The sequence below is a fragment of the Gavia stellata genome, chromosome 6 (assembly GCF_030936135.1).
Source record: "Gavia stellata isolate bGavSte3 chromosome 6, bGavSte3.hap2, whole genome shotgun sequence".
Classification (NCBI taxonomy): domain Eukaryota; kingdom Metazoa; phylum Chordata; class Aves; order Gaviiformes; family Gaviidae; genus Gavia; species Gavia stellata.
The window spans coordinates 34246391-34261304 of record NC_082599.1 but is presented as its reverse complement, the minus strand read 5'-3'; positions in this window follow the sequence as shown (position 1 = coordinate 34261304).

Here is a 14914-nt window from a genome sequence, read left to right as displayed (position 1 = left end):
CTCGGAAGGAAGGTGAAGAGGGACGTTGTTCAAACAAAAAACCCAGCAACCCAAGGCAAACCCAAACCCCCACCCGTATAACCGGACAGCTGATTCCGCCGCTGCTGTCACTTGTTCATCTCCCAGCGCTTCGCAGCCGGTCCATGCCCGGGGAGCGGCGCCTCCTGCCCCTCCGCGGCTGCGAAGGGTGCGCAGGGGCGCCCGCCTCGGCCCTGGGAGCCGAGCAGAGTCCCCCGCGGAGACAGGGACCCTGCTGCCGGGATTCAGCCAGTGTCTAGGGTAAATAGGACGGGGTGTTTTTTCAAAACAGAGCCTGTTTGCATAGCCCAGGTTGAGTTGACTTTATTGCCTGAATGTTTTTGTTTCCATATCCACATATTACCGTCTATTGCTGACATAACAGTATTATGAATTTAATATCGTGCATATTTTAGGCCAGTGCGCAATGTTTACAGTAGAGCCCGCAGCGCTTGTTTGCACTGCCGGATTAGCGAGGACTTGGAAATTGGATGGGGGCTCCGGTGGTCGAGGCCCTCCGTGATGGAGAGGAGAAGGAGCCGCTGCGAGCTCCCGGGGGGTCGCTGCCCGCCCCTCCCCGCCGCCCCGGCACCCGCAGCTGCCCGCTCAGCGACTCGCACCTCTCCAAAAACCCCGCTCCGATGCGACCCGGCTGCCGAGGACGAGGTAATGTCTCTCCGCGTTACTTCGGCTGCAGCAAAAGCGAGGGGCAGGGGCAGCCGACGCGGGGCTTTGGCCGTGGGGCTGGGGGGATTCGAGGGGTTGGGGTGGTTTCCGTTCTTCCTTTTGGGGGAGAAATCACACCGGGGAAAGGGGGAAAACCGCCCCACGTTTAGGAAGAGGACAGGCTCGGAAAAAAACCGAGATGAGCTGCTCGATGCTGAGGGGAAGGCGCGTTTCGTGGACGGGGATACCTGCGAAATATGAATGAGGAATCAAGTGCGTTTTAAAAAATCCTGCTCGCCCTTAGGAATGGGCCGAGAGGTGCGGAGCAACTCCGCTTGATGGACTCAAACCTGATTGACCCCATCGCAACCAGCGAGCGGCCTCTGGGCCAGCCTGTGCCAGCCCTTTCCAGCAAACTGAAGCACCCGGGTGAGAAAAATCCCCGGTTCCCGTCCATGGGGCTCATGACACCTTCGGGTCTCCCCGCCTCACCCCTGAGTCCCTCCAGTCGGGTTCCTGCGACCGCCGCAGCCCTCCCCGAGCACACCGGGGCGCTCAGCCGGCGCTCAGCTTTCCTGGCTACGAACCGCTACCTGTCCTTCATTAAAAAAAAAAAAAAAAAAAATCGTAAAAAGGGGATAATCCCGATTTAAAAATAGAAGCGTGCCCTTTCCTGGGTTGGAATTGGGGCCTGCAGAGGCATGGTGCTCCTAGGGCTAAAGCCAAAATCGATTAAGTCAGAGTCAGGCTTACTGAAGGAAAAAAAAAAAAGTATATTAATTTGTCTTTTGGGAATTTTAAACACTTGCAATGACAAAACGAACTCTGCCTTTGGAAGTCCTGATTGATTTTGCTTCTTTCTCCGAGGCATCAGTATGTCCCGTTTATTCGCAGACAAGCAAACCCAAGCGGAGAAGAGGCCCGGGTCCAAGCAGCTCCCCCATCTCATCGCCGCGGCCCCGGCCGCGCCGCCGGGCCCCGCGGAGCGCGGAGGCGGTGGAGCGCGGAGGCGGCGGGCGCCGGAGCTGCTCGGCCGCCGCGGGTGCCCGGCGCTGCGCCTCCTGCGGGGCGGCGGGCGGGGGGGCGCCGGCCGCGGGCCCTCGCACATTCCTCGGTTTGGCAGGGCCGCCCCGCTGCTTTCTCCAGGCCGGTATCGGATTCCTCCCAGGCGTATGATTTCACTTGAAGTCCTGCCCAGGAGCCCTTCAAAGTGCGCGCTTGTCCCGCTCCCATGATGTCAGGCGGTTTTCCCTGCATCTGTAATTTTAAGCAAAACAAACAAACGCGCGGGGGGGCGGGGGGGGGGGGGGGGAGCGGAGAACGAGGGACACACAGAAGTCACGGAAACGCCGGGGAAAATGCAGGGCGAGAGGGGCTCACCTGCGGCGCCGGCAGCGCGGGCACCTGCCGCCCGGGGAGAGCCACCGCCCGGGCTCGGCGTCTCCGGGAGCGACGCCCGGGGACGGGGCTCAGCTCCCGGCGCCGGTCCCCCGCCGGCCCGGCGCTGCTCCCAGCCGTCCTCGGCGGCTGCGCCCGCCCGGTTCACACGGCGCTCCCTTCACCTGCCCCGCTCCGGCAGGCAGCGGGCCCGCCGGGGGGAGAGGGAGCGCTCTGCCATAAATTAGCATCTTTGGGAAGGGGGAGTGGGGGGTGGTGGTGGCGGCAAGTCCAGTCCACCCCGTAGAGGGATCCGGGAGGCTAAGGCGGAAAAAAGAGGCGCACACATCCACATCCCGCCAGGACTTGTTTTATTTGCTGCACAACGTAACCTGCCCGCAGTAAACATGGCACAGGATGTATTTTGCATTAACTTCTGCACCAGCTTCTTTCGACTTCAGTCCACTTAATGTTCTTGGCGAATCAAAGCACGTGTCCTTTGAAGAAGGTGTGTAATTGGAGTTTAAGGCATGTATGGAATTCCCAGATGTCTATAAAGTAAGAAGGAGCATTTGGCAGGTCACTTGAAGGTGGAGCAGGTTAAAATCACTTGTACAAAAGTCCCCCTTTTCTTTTTTAAAAGCAAACAGCCGGCCATTTATAAGGACCAAGTGATCGAGATTGCGGGAGGCTTAGAGCGGTTTTACAGAGCAGGAACAATAAAGCTCCGGAAACATAATAATGACGTCTAAAAATGATTGTCTAAAAATCCGAAATAAAACGCGAAACGAACCCAAATATTCAGATCGGGGGAAAAGCCGTCCGTTCTCCCAGTAATTCCCCTGTCTCCTCCGCCCGCTCAGCAGCGCTTGCACCCCTCTTATTTAGGCAGCCTTTTTGCCTTGGGTAGCCGACACTTCCCCGCTCTTCTCATAAAGAGGCAGCATTAAATTTGTGGGAACTTTACGAAAATTCTCTTCTTCCCTGCATGGACACGGGCGAAAGAGGACACGTTTCACTCCCAAATAATCCCGACGAACCACGCCGAAATCAAGGCGGCTACAATGATAACAGTAGCAATTAATAATAGCAGAAATAATAACGGAATGGGTTTGGGACAATTAAGCGGTCATCATTTGGCTTTGGGAGCTTTACCAGTGCTCGTGCAAAGTAGCAGCCCGAGCAGGACCGCGGGTTTGCTTGGGGGGTGCAGCAATTCCCGTCTGCTGCGGTGCAGAAATCCCGCCGCACAATATCGCGGCGGGACGGGGACCCGCTCTGCCCTCAGTGCGGGGAAACCTGGGGGTGGGAGGGGGCGGGGGTGGGTGGGAAGGATGCTCTTGGGAAGGGTCAGGATCGCCCCCTCATGTTTAGGGTTGCTTTGTTCTGTTTGGGACGAGGCAGAGTTACTAAACAAGCAGTCCAGAAAGGAGCAGTACACACGGCTGCAGTGGTGGGGGAAATGGGAGCTTCAGAGGCGAAGGGATTTTGACATGTGGAAAGTTAAGCAGGTACCTGAAGGGGGTTTATTTTGACCAGATGTTAGAGTTTTTATGAAAATGTCACGTGAAGCGAACAGATGTACAACTGGCAAATGGAGCCCCGCCTTGTAAATACTGGGAAGAGAAAGACTCACAGAAAATCAAGCGTAAATCACTCCTGCCATTTCCTATATGTGTATATTTACACATAGATATACAGTATGTAGGTTCTATTTAAATATTGTTTTTTATTTGTTTGTTTGCGGAAAAGAAAACGCAGCTGTTCAGTCCAAACTTGCTATCCTCTTCCAGTGTGCCGAGCCAAAGTCACTTTTTCCCTTCCTCCCTTTCCTTCCTTCTTTCCTCCCTCCCTCCCTCCCTCCCTCCCTCTCTCCCACCCTTCCTTCCTTCCTTCCTTCCTTCCTTCCTTCCTTCCTTCCTTCCTTCCTTCCTTCCTTCCTTCCTTCCTTCCTTCCTTCCTTCCTTCCTTCCTTCCTTCTCTTTCTTGCTTTCTTTTTTCTGTCTTTTCTTTCTTTTTTCTTTTTTACTTTATTTTTATCTCTCTCTTTCTCTCTCTCCCCCATCTCTTGCTCTCGCTTTTGTTCTTGCTCTTTTTCTCTCTTTCTCTTGCTCGCTGTCTTTCACTCTGCCTCTCTATTTTTCTTTCTCTCTTTCTCTTTCTTTCTCTCTTTCTCTCTTTCTTTCTCTCTTTCTTTCTCTCTTTCTTTCTTTCTCTCTTTCTCTCTTTCTCTCTTTCTCTCTTTCTCCCTCTCTTTCTCTTTCTTTCTCTCTTTCTTTCTCTCTTTCTTTCTCTCTTTCTTTCTCTCTTTCTTTCTTTCTTTCTTTCTCTCTTTCTTTCTCTCTTTCTCTCTCTTTCTCTCTTTCTTTCTCTCTTTCTCTCTTTCTTTCTCTCTTTCTCTCTCTCTTTCATTCTTTCTCTCTCTCTTTCTCTCTCTCTTTCTCTCTTTCCTGTCCGTCGACCCCCTCCTTTAGTCTCGGGTCCGTTTGATCCCAAGGAAAGTATCGGATCTCTGCTGGGAGGAGAAACTGAGACTAATCAATTGCCTTCTGTTTGAAGGTGGGTAGAGGCTGCTAAGAGGAGCAAAGGCGAGCCTGGGCTGGCAGCCCCGAGCCCTTCGGGCGCGGCGAAGGCGGGCGGCTGTGCCCGGCTCTGCCCGGCGCTCCCGGCCCCGCGCCCGCCGCCGCGGAGCGGGGGCCGCGGGCGGCGGGACCCCTGCCCTGCCCCGGCGGAGGGGAGAGCGGCAGCGCCGCGGCTCTCCAGGAAATTAAAAGCTGTCCTCGGTTTGACGGTTTCCGAAGGGCGCAGTCAGTCCTTCGCTAGCTGCAAGCCCTGCGGTCCTGGGTGGGTTTTGTTCTTTTTGCATGATATTGCTGTTTTCTAGAAGGTGTTTTGGTTTAAAAACTACGGTTCGTGGTACAGCCCCGACGCCCGTGGCTATCACTGTCGCGGCAGGCTGGCAGGTAGGGGGGGCGGAAGGTGGTCCCTCAGCAAGCCCACCAGCCTGGAGGTGGGCAGGTCAGTGAGACGCAGCCGCTGCCAAGAAAAAGACGCCCGCTGGAGCTGGGGGCAGGCTGGGGGGGCTCTCGGACTTCCGCAAGCACCTGCCTATCTTCTGGACGTTTCATTCACAAACCATTTCGATGAGCTGTAAATATGCCTTGCTTATTTCTGCAAATCTGCTTGTGCAAGTGGGTATCCAGCTATCTTTTGATATATTAATTTTGAACTCTGGTGGAGGCTTTTATAATAGGTACCTGTACTAAGTAATAGAGACGTTCTCGCTGAACTTCGCCAGAGAGAAATGAATCCAGGCTTTATTTTTCTTTTTATGCAAATCTTTTCGAAGGTAAAAAGGCTGACATTAAGCACATTAGTTTTGAGAATAACAATGCAGGCGTATATAATGCAGATAAATAGACTGAGGTGCTACCCATAATCTATAGCATCAGTCTAAAAATCCCTAGGGATCCTTAATCTAGATTTATTGCCTTTGAACCCCAATCACATGATCTTGTAAAAACGTTTAAAGTGAATGCAAATGGAAGGTTTTAAAAATAAAACACTAACTGTGAAGTCCTTTTCTCCTATCCATCGATGCTATAAATGATGGAGTCAGGATATTCAGCTGATAGCACAATTTTCAGCAACAGCCGATTTGTCTTGTATTCTTTAATGCAATTTAGAAAACAACGGGAGAATGGTTTTTACATCTGTCTCAGAATTTGAAAAGGAGTAAGGCTTTTCTTTGCGTGTGAAAGTGTACATGTTCCGGACACACAGACACACACACGCGTGCACGCACACACACACGCACACTCGCTTCTGAACCCTGGAGCTATCAAACATGTTTAGTGACTGAGTGAGATGCTGTCTACAGAGAGGTTGTTGATGTAGGAGCCAAATTAATGTTAATTTCAAACAGGCAGCTAATTCCTCCACGGAACCTCAGCACATTCAAAGTGCTTTGCTGTGCTTCATATTTAATTACTTGCGATGGAAAATATGTCCATTTCCCACATAGCAAGGTTAGTTAATTAATTAGGTCTCTTTCTTTCTTTCTTCCTTTCTTCCTCCTTTTCTCTTTCTTTCTTTCTTTCTTTCTTTCTTTCTTTCTTTCTTTCTTTCTTTCTTTCTTTCTTTCTTTCTTTCTTTCTTTCTTTCTTTCTTTCTTTCTTTCTTTCTTTCTTTCTTTCTTTCTTTCTTTCTTTCTTTCTTTCTTTCTTTCTTTCTTTCTTTTTCTTTCTTTCTCCCTCCCCAACCATCCTGGAACACCTTTCAACTTCAAGGTTTTTACACCAATATAAACCAGATCCAGAACAGACTCCCTTCCCCCTTCCCCTCGGTCCTCAGATCTGAACTTAAAACATATATCATAGATCAGTTTTCATCCAGCGAATTTAGGCATAGTCCTCGACCTGTATTTTCAAAGAGATTCTGGGCTGGAGTCTGCAGTATTTAATCCAGTCAGCTATTAAATGTCCTCCGGCTTGAATCAAGAATTTAAACAGGCATCTGTGTTGGGGATAATGACAGTTAAATCAGTTTGGGGTATAGTGTGTGTGACAGAGAGGGGGGAAACGGACAGAACGACAACGGTTATGTCTTTGATTTGGAAAATTCCTGAGTTTTAGGAGTTCTGTCAGAGTATTGGTGGGGGAGAACATGAAAGAAACCCCTTTGCTCAAAGGCATGGCTTTAATGGGGAGAAACAGTCCTATTAATACCTGACAGTGCCTGACACTCGCCTTTCTTCTGCCTGCCCAGCAGTAACGTGATACCCGCTCCCCGCAGTGATGGCCAGGCCCGGGGCGGGCAGCCCGCTCCCCGCGGGGGACCCGGCTCCGGCGGACGGGGCGCTCGGCCGGCGGGAGGGTTCCCCGGGGTCCATCCCCGCCGGGGGGGCTCCCCGGGGTCTTTCCCTGCCGGGAGGGTTCCCCGGGGTCCATCCCCGCCGGGAGGGCTCCCCCGGGTCTTTCCCCGCCGGGAGGGCTCCCCCGGGTGAATCCCCGCCGGGAGGGCTCCCCCAGGCGCCCCAATAGGAGGGGTCACCCTCCCTCCCCCTCCCCAGGGCCTCTTCTTGAGACCTCGGGGTGGATGGGCTGGGGAACCCAACAGTACTTCAGGCAGAGAAGTGTTTTGGGTTTTTTTCTTTCTTTTTTCCTTCCTCTGTCAACTATTGAGCCGATGGCCAGTTAGATTGAAAGATGGGGTTAGGGACTGGGTGGATTCCTAAAATCTTACAGGGCTTGAATCCAAGGAAGAGAAGAGCAGGGCGTGGGGAAGAGGCTCAGCTTTTGACTTGATGAAGCACGTGTCAGATTCTGCAGTTCAGGCAATTAAAACTTGCTTCTGATCAAAGGGCTTCATAAATCACTAGGAGAAGTGAATTGGTCAGAGACAGCTGTCTGTGTGAGCAAGTGGGGGGCAGCTGCCTATCCCCACCTTTCGGACACTCATCCATTCCCACTGCCTCTGAGGAGTCTCACTGGGAGTGGATTTTTCCTGCTGTTTTATGGAGGCTTATTTTATTTATGGAGGCATTTCAGCAGGAAAAATATATGGAGGGAGTTCATGACCACTGGTGACTACCCCAAGGGCAGAGGTGCCACAGCATTTTCTTTTTTGAGCAAAGCAAAAATGCTGGGTGCTGAGGAAATAGTGACAAAAAATATTTCCCTTATCCTTAAAGAAGCATGAGATATCTGATTCTCTGTGCTGGGCTCAGCCCCAGGACAGCCCTGAGTGCAGAGTGGGGGACTCATGCCCAGGAGCTCCTGGCTCTACCCTCAGCTGGCTCCTTTGCTAGGACCTGCACAGTGAAAGGGAGAGATGGAGGGGAAAAGGAAGAAGGGTCTTGCAGCTAAGTGAAGGCAAAGTCCCTTCGTTTCTGGAGCAGGGCAATGGAGCCAGGGAGTTCATGCAGCTCTGTGTGTGCCAGCCCCTGCCTGTGAGTCCTGGGGTGTCAGGGACAGTCCCACCATTCAACTCCCCACTAATGCATCTTTTCATGTCAGACTTGGTGTATTATAGGAGTTTACAGCTTGAGGGGCTGCTCTTTGATATTGGAATTTAGGGGTGAGCCTATAAGTGGTCTCAAGACGCTTGTCAAATTTGAGTGCTTTTTGGTGTGATTTATGGCAAAAGGCTCCTTTCTGACACTTCCAGATGCCAAACCTTTCACCTTGCAGAAAAAGTGCTTGCAATAGCCAGGGTGAGTTTATGCCTGCTCTTTAAAACAGCTGCTCTGGGGTAATAAGATGGGATGCAAGCCCAGTAAGGAACCTTTTTATGAGATTTGCCAATAGTTCAAATGGTTTCTACGATGGTTTCTACTTCCTTCCAGCATCCAGGCTATTCACTGACATGCAACACTGAACTTGTCCTATCCATCCGGAGGAATGCAGGACACACTTTCTCCCTCCAAATCCTTCCTTCAGATTGACTTCTTAAGTTGCACTTCAGTCAGCTTGTCAACCTTCCTCTGCCCTGTTTGTCATTTGGCCAGCAGAGTCATCAGGAGTCTCTGGAGATCCTTTTAATACGAGGCTTTTCAGAGGTTTCTCTGGACAGAGGGAAACTATGGAGTGAGAATTGGAGACAGGAAAACAGGGGGCATTCATCTTCAGAGTACATCAATCACCATGAACTCTCCCAGGCTACTCCAACAGGCTTGGGATTCCCTTGCCAGAGATGAGTCACAGATAAATTACCAATGGCCCACAGAGAACAAAAGGTTTGGCCAAAAACTGCAAGGGGGTGGGTGTTCTCCAAGAAGTAGCGGAAGCCTTGCTAACACATGCCTCTCGATGGATGATGGAGCCTGATCTGCATTCCTGGTTCTCATGAACAGCAGGAAATAAAAACAAATATAGCTCAAAATTCACTATGTACTGACTTCTTCCTTGCATTTCTTGGCAGGTGGACTCAGATGTTTGATCTCACTAAGAGACAGAAAGACTTTTCCATCTGAAGTTGAAATAGCTCTCCTCCCAAACTGAATGCATCAGCAAAACCAATTAACATTGAGCTTGGCTAGTGCTAGGTGGCGAAAGGACCGTCACCACGTTAGAGTTAGCACTGTAATGGCAGGTAACTGTCATCTGCTCACTTCCCGTACAGAATGTCAATATGACCCAGTAAGGCTGATTTTCTAAGATTCTTCATTGCTGTGATCAAATTATGCAATATGGAATAAAAACAACAAAGGAGGAAGTGAGAGAAAGAAAGAGAGAGAAAGAAAAAGAGAGAGAAAGAAGAAGACAAAGAGAAAAGAAATTAAGGAAGAAAGAATAAGAGAGAAAGAAAGAATGAAAGAGAAAAAGAAAAAGAAAGAAAGAAGAAAGAAGAAAGAAAGAAAGAAGGAAAGAAAGAAAGAAGGAAAGAAAGAAAGAAAGAAAGAAAGAAGGAAAGAAAGAAAGAAAAGGAAAGAAAGGAAGAAAAATAAGCTTTTAAGAGATTTTCCTGAATACAGAATTAGCACTGTCTGGTGCATGGTTGTCAGCATTTATCTGAAAATTCCCAGATAATATTTGTTGCCTGTGCATAAGGTTAATGGGAAGGGGAAAATAGACCCCTCTGCTTGCATCCACATTATCTCAATTTACAAGTGTATCTGCTTCCTGTGGATGATAAATGGGTCAGACCCATTTTTTATTGTTTTGTGCAGAACTGATCCTGTTACTTTGAACCCTAATTGGAAGCCCAGCAGAAAAGTTAATATATGTAAGACTGGCAGTTTGACAATCTGCTCTTTTAACAAAAGGCAACCTTGCTCCTCTCTCCTATCCTCTGTTGGCCAACCATATCGAAAGACTTAAGATTGCCTTTGTCCTGCTGCATGCATATTTTCCATGGAATGAAAAGAAACTTCCCCAAACTTGAAACCTATCAAATGTTTAGCATCTGAAGGATATTCATCTTTAGGAGCCAGGCCAAAAAGTCAATAAAAATTTAATTATTTCTGTAGCATATGGGAGCACTTACAAGACCAAAAATGTGATACTGTGTATTGGTATTGGGAAGAAACTCAACAGTATACTTCCATATTTGCTGGTCAAGACAGTGTCCCCACCAAAAGGCAACAAGAGCCCTTGAAACTGCAATTAATCCTGACAGAGTTTCTAAAACTAGCATACAAACAGGTCAGTGATCAAGCGAGTGATCACCTGCATCCCACTTAATGATAGAGTGGTGCTGAATGTCTATATGCAGGGAATAACACGTGTTTGTAATTTCTTTGTATGGTCAACAGGAAAAAGAATATTTGTATTGATAAGATTCTTGCTGTCTGAAATGAGTTATCTCCTCTTGTATATATGGGTATGGGAAGAGAGCAAAAAAATCCCAAACATTTTCCTGAAGAAACAGAAGGGAAATCCCCAATTCTAAAGTTAAAAATAGCTTCAGTATGCCAATCATCAGCAATGTCAGGCAGAGGAATGCTCCTTGTAGGGCTTGATCTAAAAGGATCAACTCTGTGGGAGTCCTTCAATTAATTTCCTGGGGCAATGGAGCAGGCTTCTGCTGAGTTATTTTAAGATATCCCAAACTACGTGTTAGATAAAGGAAAAATCAATCTGATAGAGGTAGGGGACTGACGTGGAACAGCTGATGCCTTTAGCAAGACTTGCCATCCATCCAGATCTAGTCAGTGAGTTTTAAATGTGAGAACCACCATTTCAAGTGATACATATCAGAACCTGCTGAAATAAAACCACACATCCATGTCATCACTTTCATTATTTTAATTAAGAATAACAACTATATAAGGTACTTATAACTATATAAGTTACCTAAATGAATATACATTTAAATTACACCCTATTTGTCTACCTAACCCGAACACATTCATACATTGAAACCTTCAGCCTTTGTTCGTTTCCTTTGTTGGTCTCACCAACTCTTTGGTCACCAATCTGCTTTGTTTAGGATGACTTGTTCCTGCGTTTATATGTGAAATAAACCTCCTCTTCTTCTTCTGCCTTCCCATTTTCTTCTACCCCAATACAGAACAGCACATGAAGCAAAGTTCTAAAAAAAAATTCCTGGAGCAGAGTTAGATTTAGGTCAGATGAGACAAAAAAATGCAGTTTTCCATTTTTTGTCCAAATACACCATCTGCTTCTAGTATTCATAGGTCCTGGGTAGTAGGTATTCAAATAGTGATGTTTAACTGGAAAGGATATTGTCTACTACCTGGTTACTAACTGGTTATCAACTCTTTATTACATGGAGACTTGCGCAGTTGGAGGTAGGACGACTAGTACATTTTGGCTTTATAGAGGCTTTGTTAGTCTCTCAGGTATAAAAAAGAAACATTTTTTTTCTTTTTTTCCTTGCACTGTTAATCCCTTCCTTTCCCTCACCCCAAACTTGCTTGGTGGTAGAGTGTAGTTTAAAGGATTTATTGGTATTAATTTGTTACCTTTTACCTCCTTCATACACAGCTTCACCATTGCTGAGTAATGCAGGCATCCCAGACAAATACCAATACCATCATTACACTCTACCATAAGTGTATCTTTTATGCCCTATAATGGCTGAGAAAACAGCTAACATCAGCCAGAAAAATGAGGCAGTCCAAGCTTTTTCCAAGTTGTGTCCTATACTTCCTGCAGAATATAAGCATGTTCTTACGGTTTAATACTTGCCCATGTTACAGGATTGTGGGAGGCTTACTTCATTAACCTCTAAATAGTCTATCAAATGGAAGGTGTTACCTAAGTACAATTTATTTAATTATTTATTTCAATGTATAGCATTATATATACCATATAGTTTAACTGCATATAATAACATCTCTATAGAATGCATATACACCTACACTACTGGTTATATTCCCACTGGTGTAATCTATGAAGACGATTTAAACCAGGCAGTCTTAATAGATGTTCATAGCAGACCATGGAGAAGAGTGCGACTGCCATTCTGAATATTTGCTTTTAATTCCTCATCATTAAAGAATTTGGGTAAACTAGATACCTCTATATTAATACTACATTAGTAATAGTAAACCTGTTGCCCCCTTAAAATCTGCAATATTTAATTCTTTCTTTTCTCTCAGAATGAAAGCTAGTTCAGTCTGAGCCATGTAGACTCTGTTAAGGTTACCTTTATCTGTATTGCTTGTAAACGAAGTATAAACTAATGCTCCCAAGAAATTATAGACTATTATGGCTAGATTTTTTATGGGAACAGTCAAGCTGGACGCTACACTTACTGGGTCAAGCACTGACCCTTTTACTCACATTGAGTAGCATTTCACTCTATAAATAGTCCCACCAAAGCCAATGGAGCCATTAATGAAGTAAGGAGTTACTCACTGTGAGCTGGGATCCCAGAACTGCCCGTAGTACTTCTTGTTAAAAAAAAAGTATTAATATCTACAAGCAATGGCAGGCTTTTGACAAGGGAAAATGGATTTCCATTGTCAGTGAGGAAAAAGGATTCACAAAGTAGAATGTGATTAGTGGAGTGAATTTTGTACCACATGCTGCCAGTAATAATATGTCTTCCAGTCATAGCATGAAGTGACTAATTTTTGCAAACCGTGATGTGGCAAGGCAGACTGTGACCTTTTTAACTTCTTTCCAGCAAAAGAAGAATATGGCCAGTCGGTTAGCAACATTGGAGCTAATTGTCCATGAAATTAATTTTAAATTAACTGTTAATTTTTAATTAATTTAGTAATTTCTCTTAGGAAATCTTCAATAATTCAATAAAGTAACATTTACGTAACTTTCTAGACTGGATATTTTGCAGCCTCATCAAATATAGTGAGTTTGCCTTTTCCAATGCTTACTATAGATCTCACAGCTGTATTAACAGAAGAACATCCCTCTCAAAAGCTGTAGCTGAGAGATATGAGCTGGTGTTTATTTGAGAGTCCACCCACTTTTTTCTGCTTTAAACCTTTTCTTCCCATCACCACTGTTAGGGCCAGGAATAGCTGTATTGTAAAGAGAAGGATCACAATCTCAAGGCAATTTGCAGTTTTCTTGATAACTTACACACAGCACATCTTCATTTCCTTCAGTTCTAACAGAATGCATGGGAAAACAGTGCAAACAATATTTTCCTCCATTTTCACCGCTCCTTTAATTTATGGTAACTGGAGTGAGGAGCCTACAGAGTTGCTCCTGAAGATGTCACTGAACTAGTGGCATTCTCTCTTCTACTATCCCAGGAGCTACCTTGAAAATGTTACGAGAAACCCAAGCAAATTCATTTTCAGTCCTGCAGTTTAGTGCTGAATACATTTGGTCTCTCTGGGCATCAGACAAGGTAAATCATGCCAGCAGAAAGCCTCTCTTTTCCAAGCTAGAAGCAAACAATTGCTTCTGGAAATCTGCTCTGTGAGTGATGCAACCAGAGTTTTTAAATGGTGCTGAGAACAAAGCTAGTATTAACAATCCTCAATGTATCTGACTGTCAGTACTGCCAAAAGATTTTTCCTCCTGAAAAAAATCTTGTTTTTTCTCCACACTTACTCTTCTTACCCAAATGTTCACAAGTAAGGAAACAGACACTTTGCTGTTCCCAGCAAAATAAGCTCTTCCCTCGGGCTATGACGAACCAATGACAGTTTCTTTTCATTGCACAAGCCTGGCTTAGAGACGTGGGCAGGAGGTTTGCCAAGGCCACCTGCCTCAAGTCAGTTAGCCACCCCTCGGGGACCTGCAGAGAAATGACCCACTGACTTTTGTGGGGCTCACAGTAGGCATCAGTGGGCACAGCGCTGCTGTAGGAGGGACTCTCCAGGTCCTCTAGTCTTAGTGCCTGCGTGGTCATCTATCCCACAAGGGCTGTAACCAGTGCTTTCAAGCCTTGCAGTCAAAACAGTTACTGGAGGAGACTGGTCTGGGATAATGAAGCTAGTTATTGTCCAGCGACACAGATTGTGAATTCCTAAGCTTCATGGATTTTATCTGACAACGTCAGTCAGCTCTTCACAACCTCTCTTCACTCAACTTTAGTAACATTTCTACTGCAATTTCAGGCACCAACTCACCTTTCTTTCCTCTCCATGGGAAAGGCTAAGTGAGAATAATCAATTACTAGTGGAAATAAACCATTTTTTGATGCAGCATTTTTTTCATTGCTTGCCAGTTTGGGACCTCTTCTCACAAGCTGGGGTACATCTATTACTCAGCAGTTCATTTTTATGGGTTGTATATAAGGGAGTGGGGGCATTGTTTCAAAGTGTTTGCTCATACAGCAGACAAAAAGCTTTTTGTACTGATCTGCAGAGATGATGGACACAGGTTGTGTTTATTTGCTACTATGCTTCGTAAAGGTATTAATCATCAGCCTCATACTGAACTTTCTTTTTCTGCATGTAACATCAAAAGGGAGGTTTAAAGCTCTATAACCTTTTCTCAAGAACTCTACTCTTGAGTATTTCTGTTTCTTGTTTTGCTTTGTGGTAACTAACCACAGGAGAAATTTGTCTTTTTTACATATGCTGGAAATAATTTACTGCCCTTAGAAATATTAAACCAGAAGAAACCCCCTACATTAAAGTAACATTAAGGGTCTGCCTAAAGCCCACAAAAAGCCAGGAAATTGAGAGTTAAAGCTAAAACTCTGATCTGATACTCCAGGCTTAATTTACCTCATAGGGTACAGGTACAGCTGGTGTCTCTAGTGAGGCAGTGAATGTTGCTGTGTGGAGTACTAAACATTCTCTGTAGCACCTAGATGCAACAGCCTAAGTGAAGTACAAATGTACTAAGGGTGAATTTGCTAAGGGTGACCCCTTTTTATACTCAGGTTAATTTAGTAGGATGAATGGCCACATGGAGCCTCTCGACAGCTACTGCTAACTTTACCTCCAAAGCTTGTTGGCTAG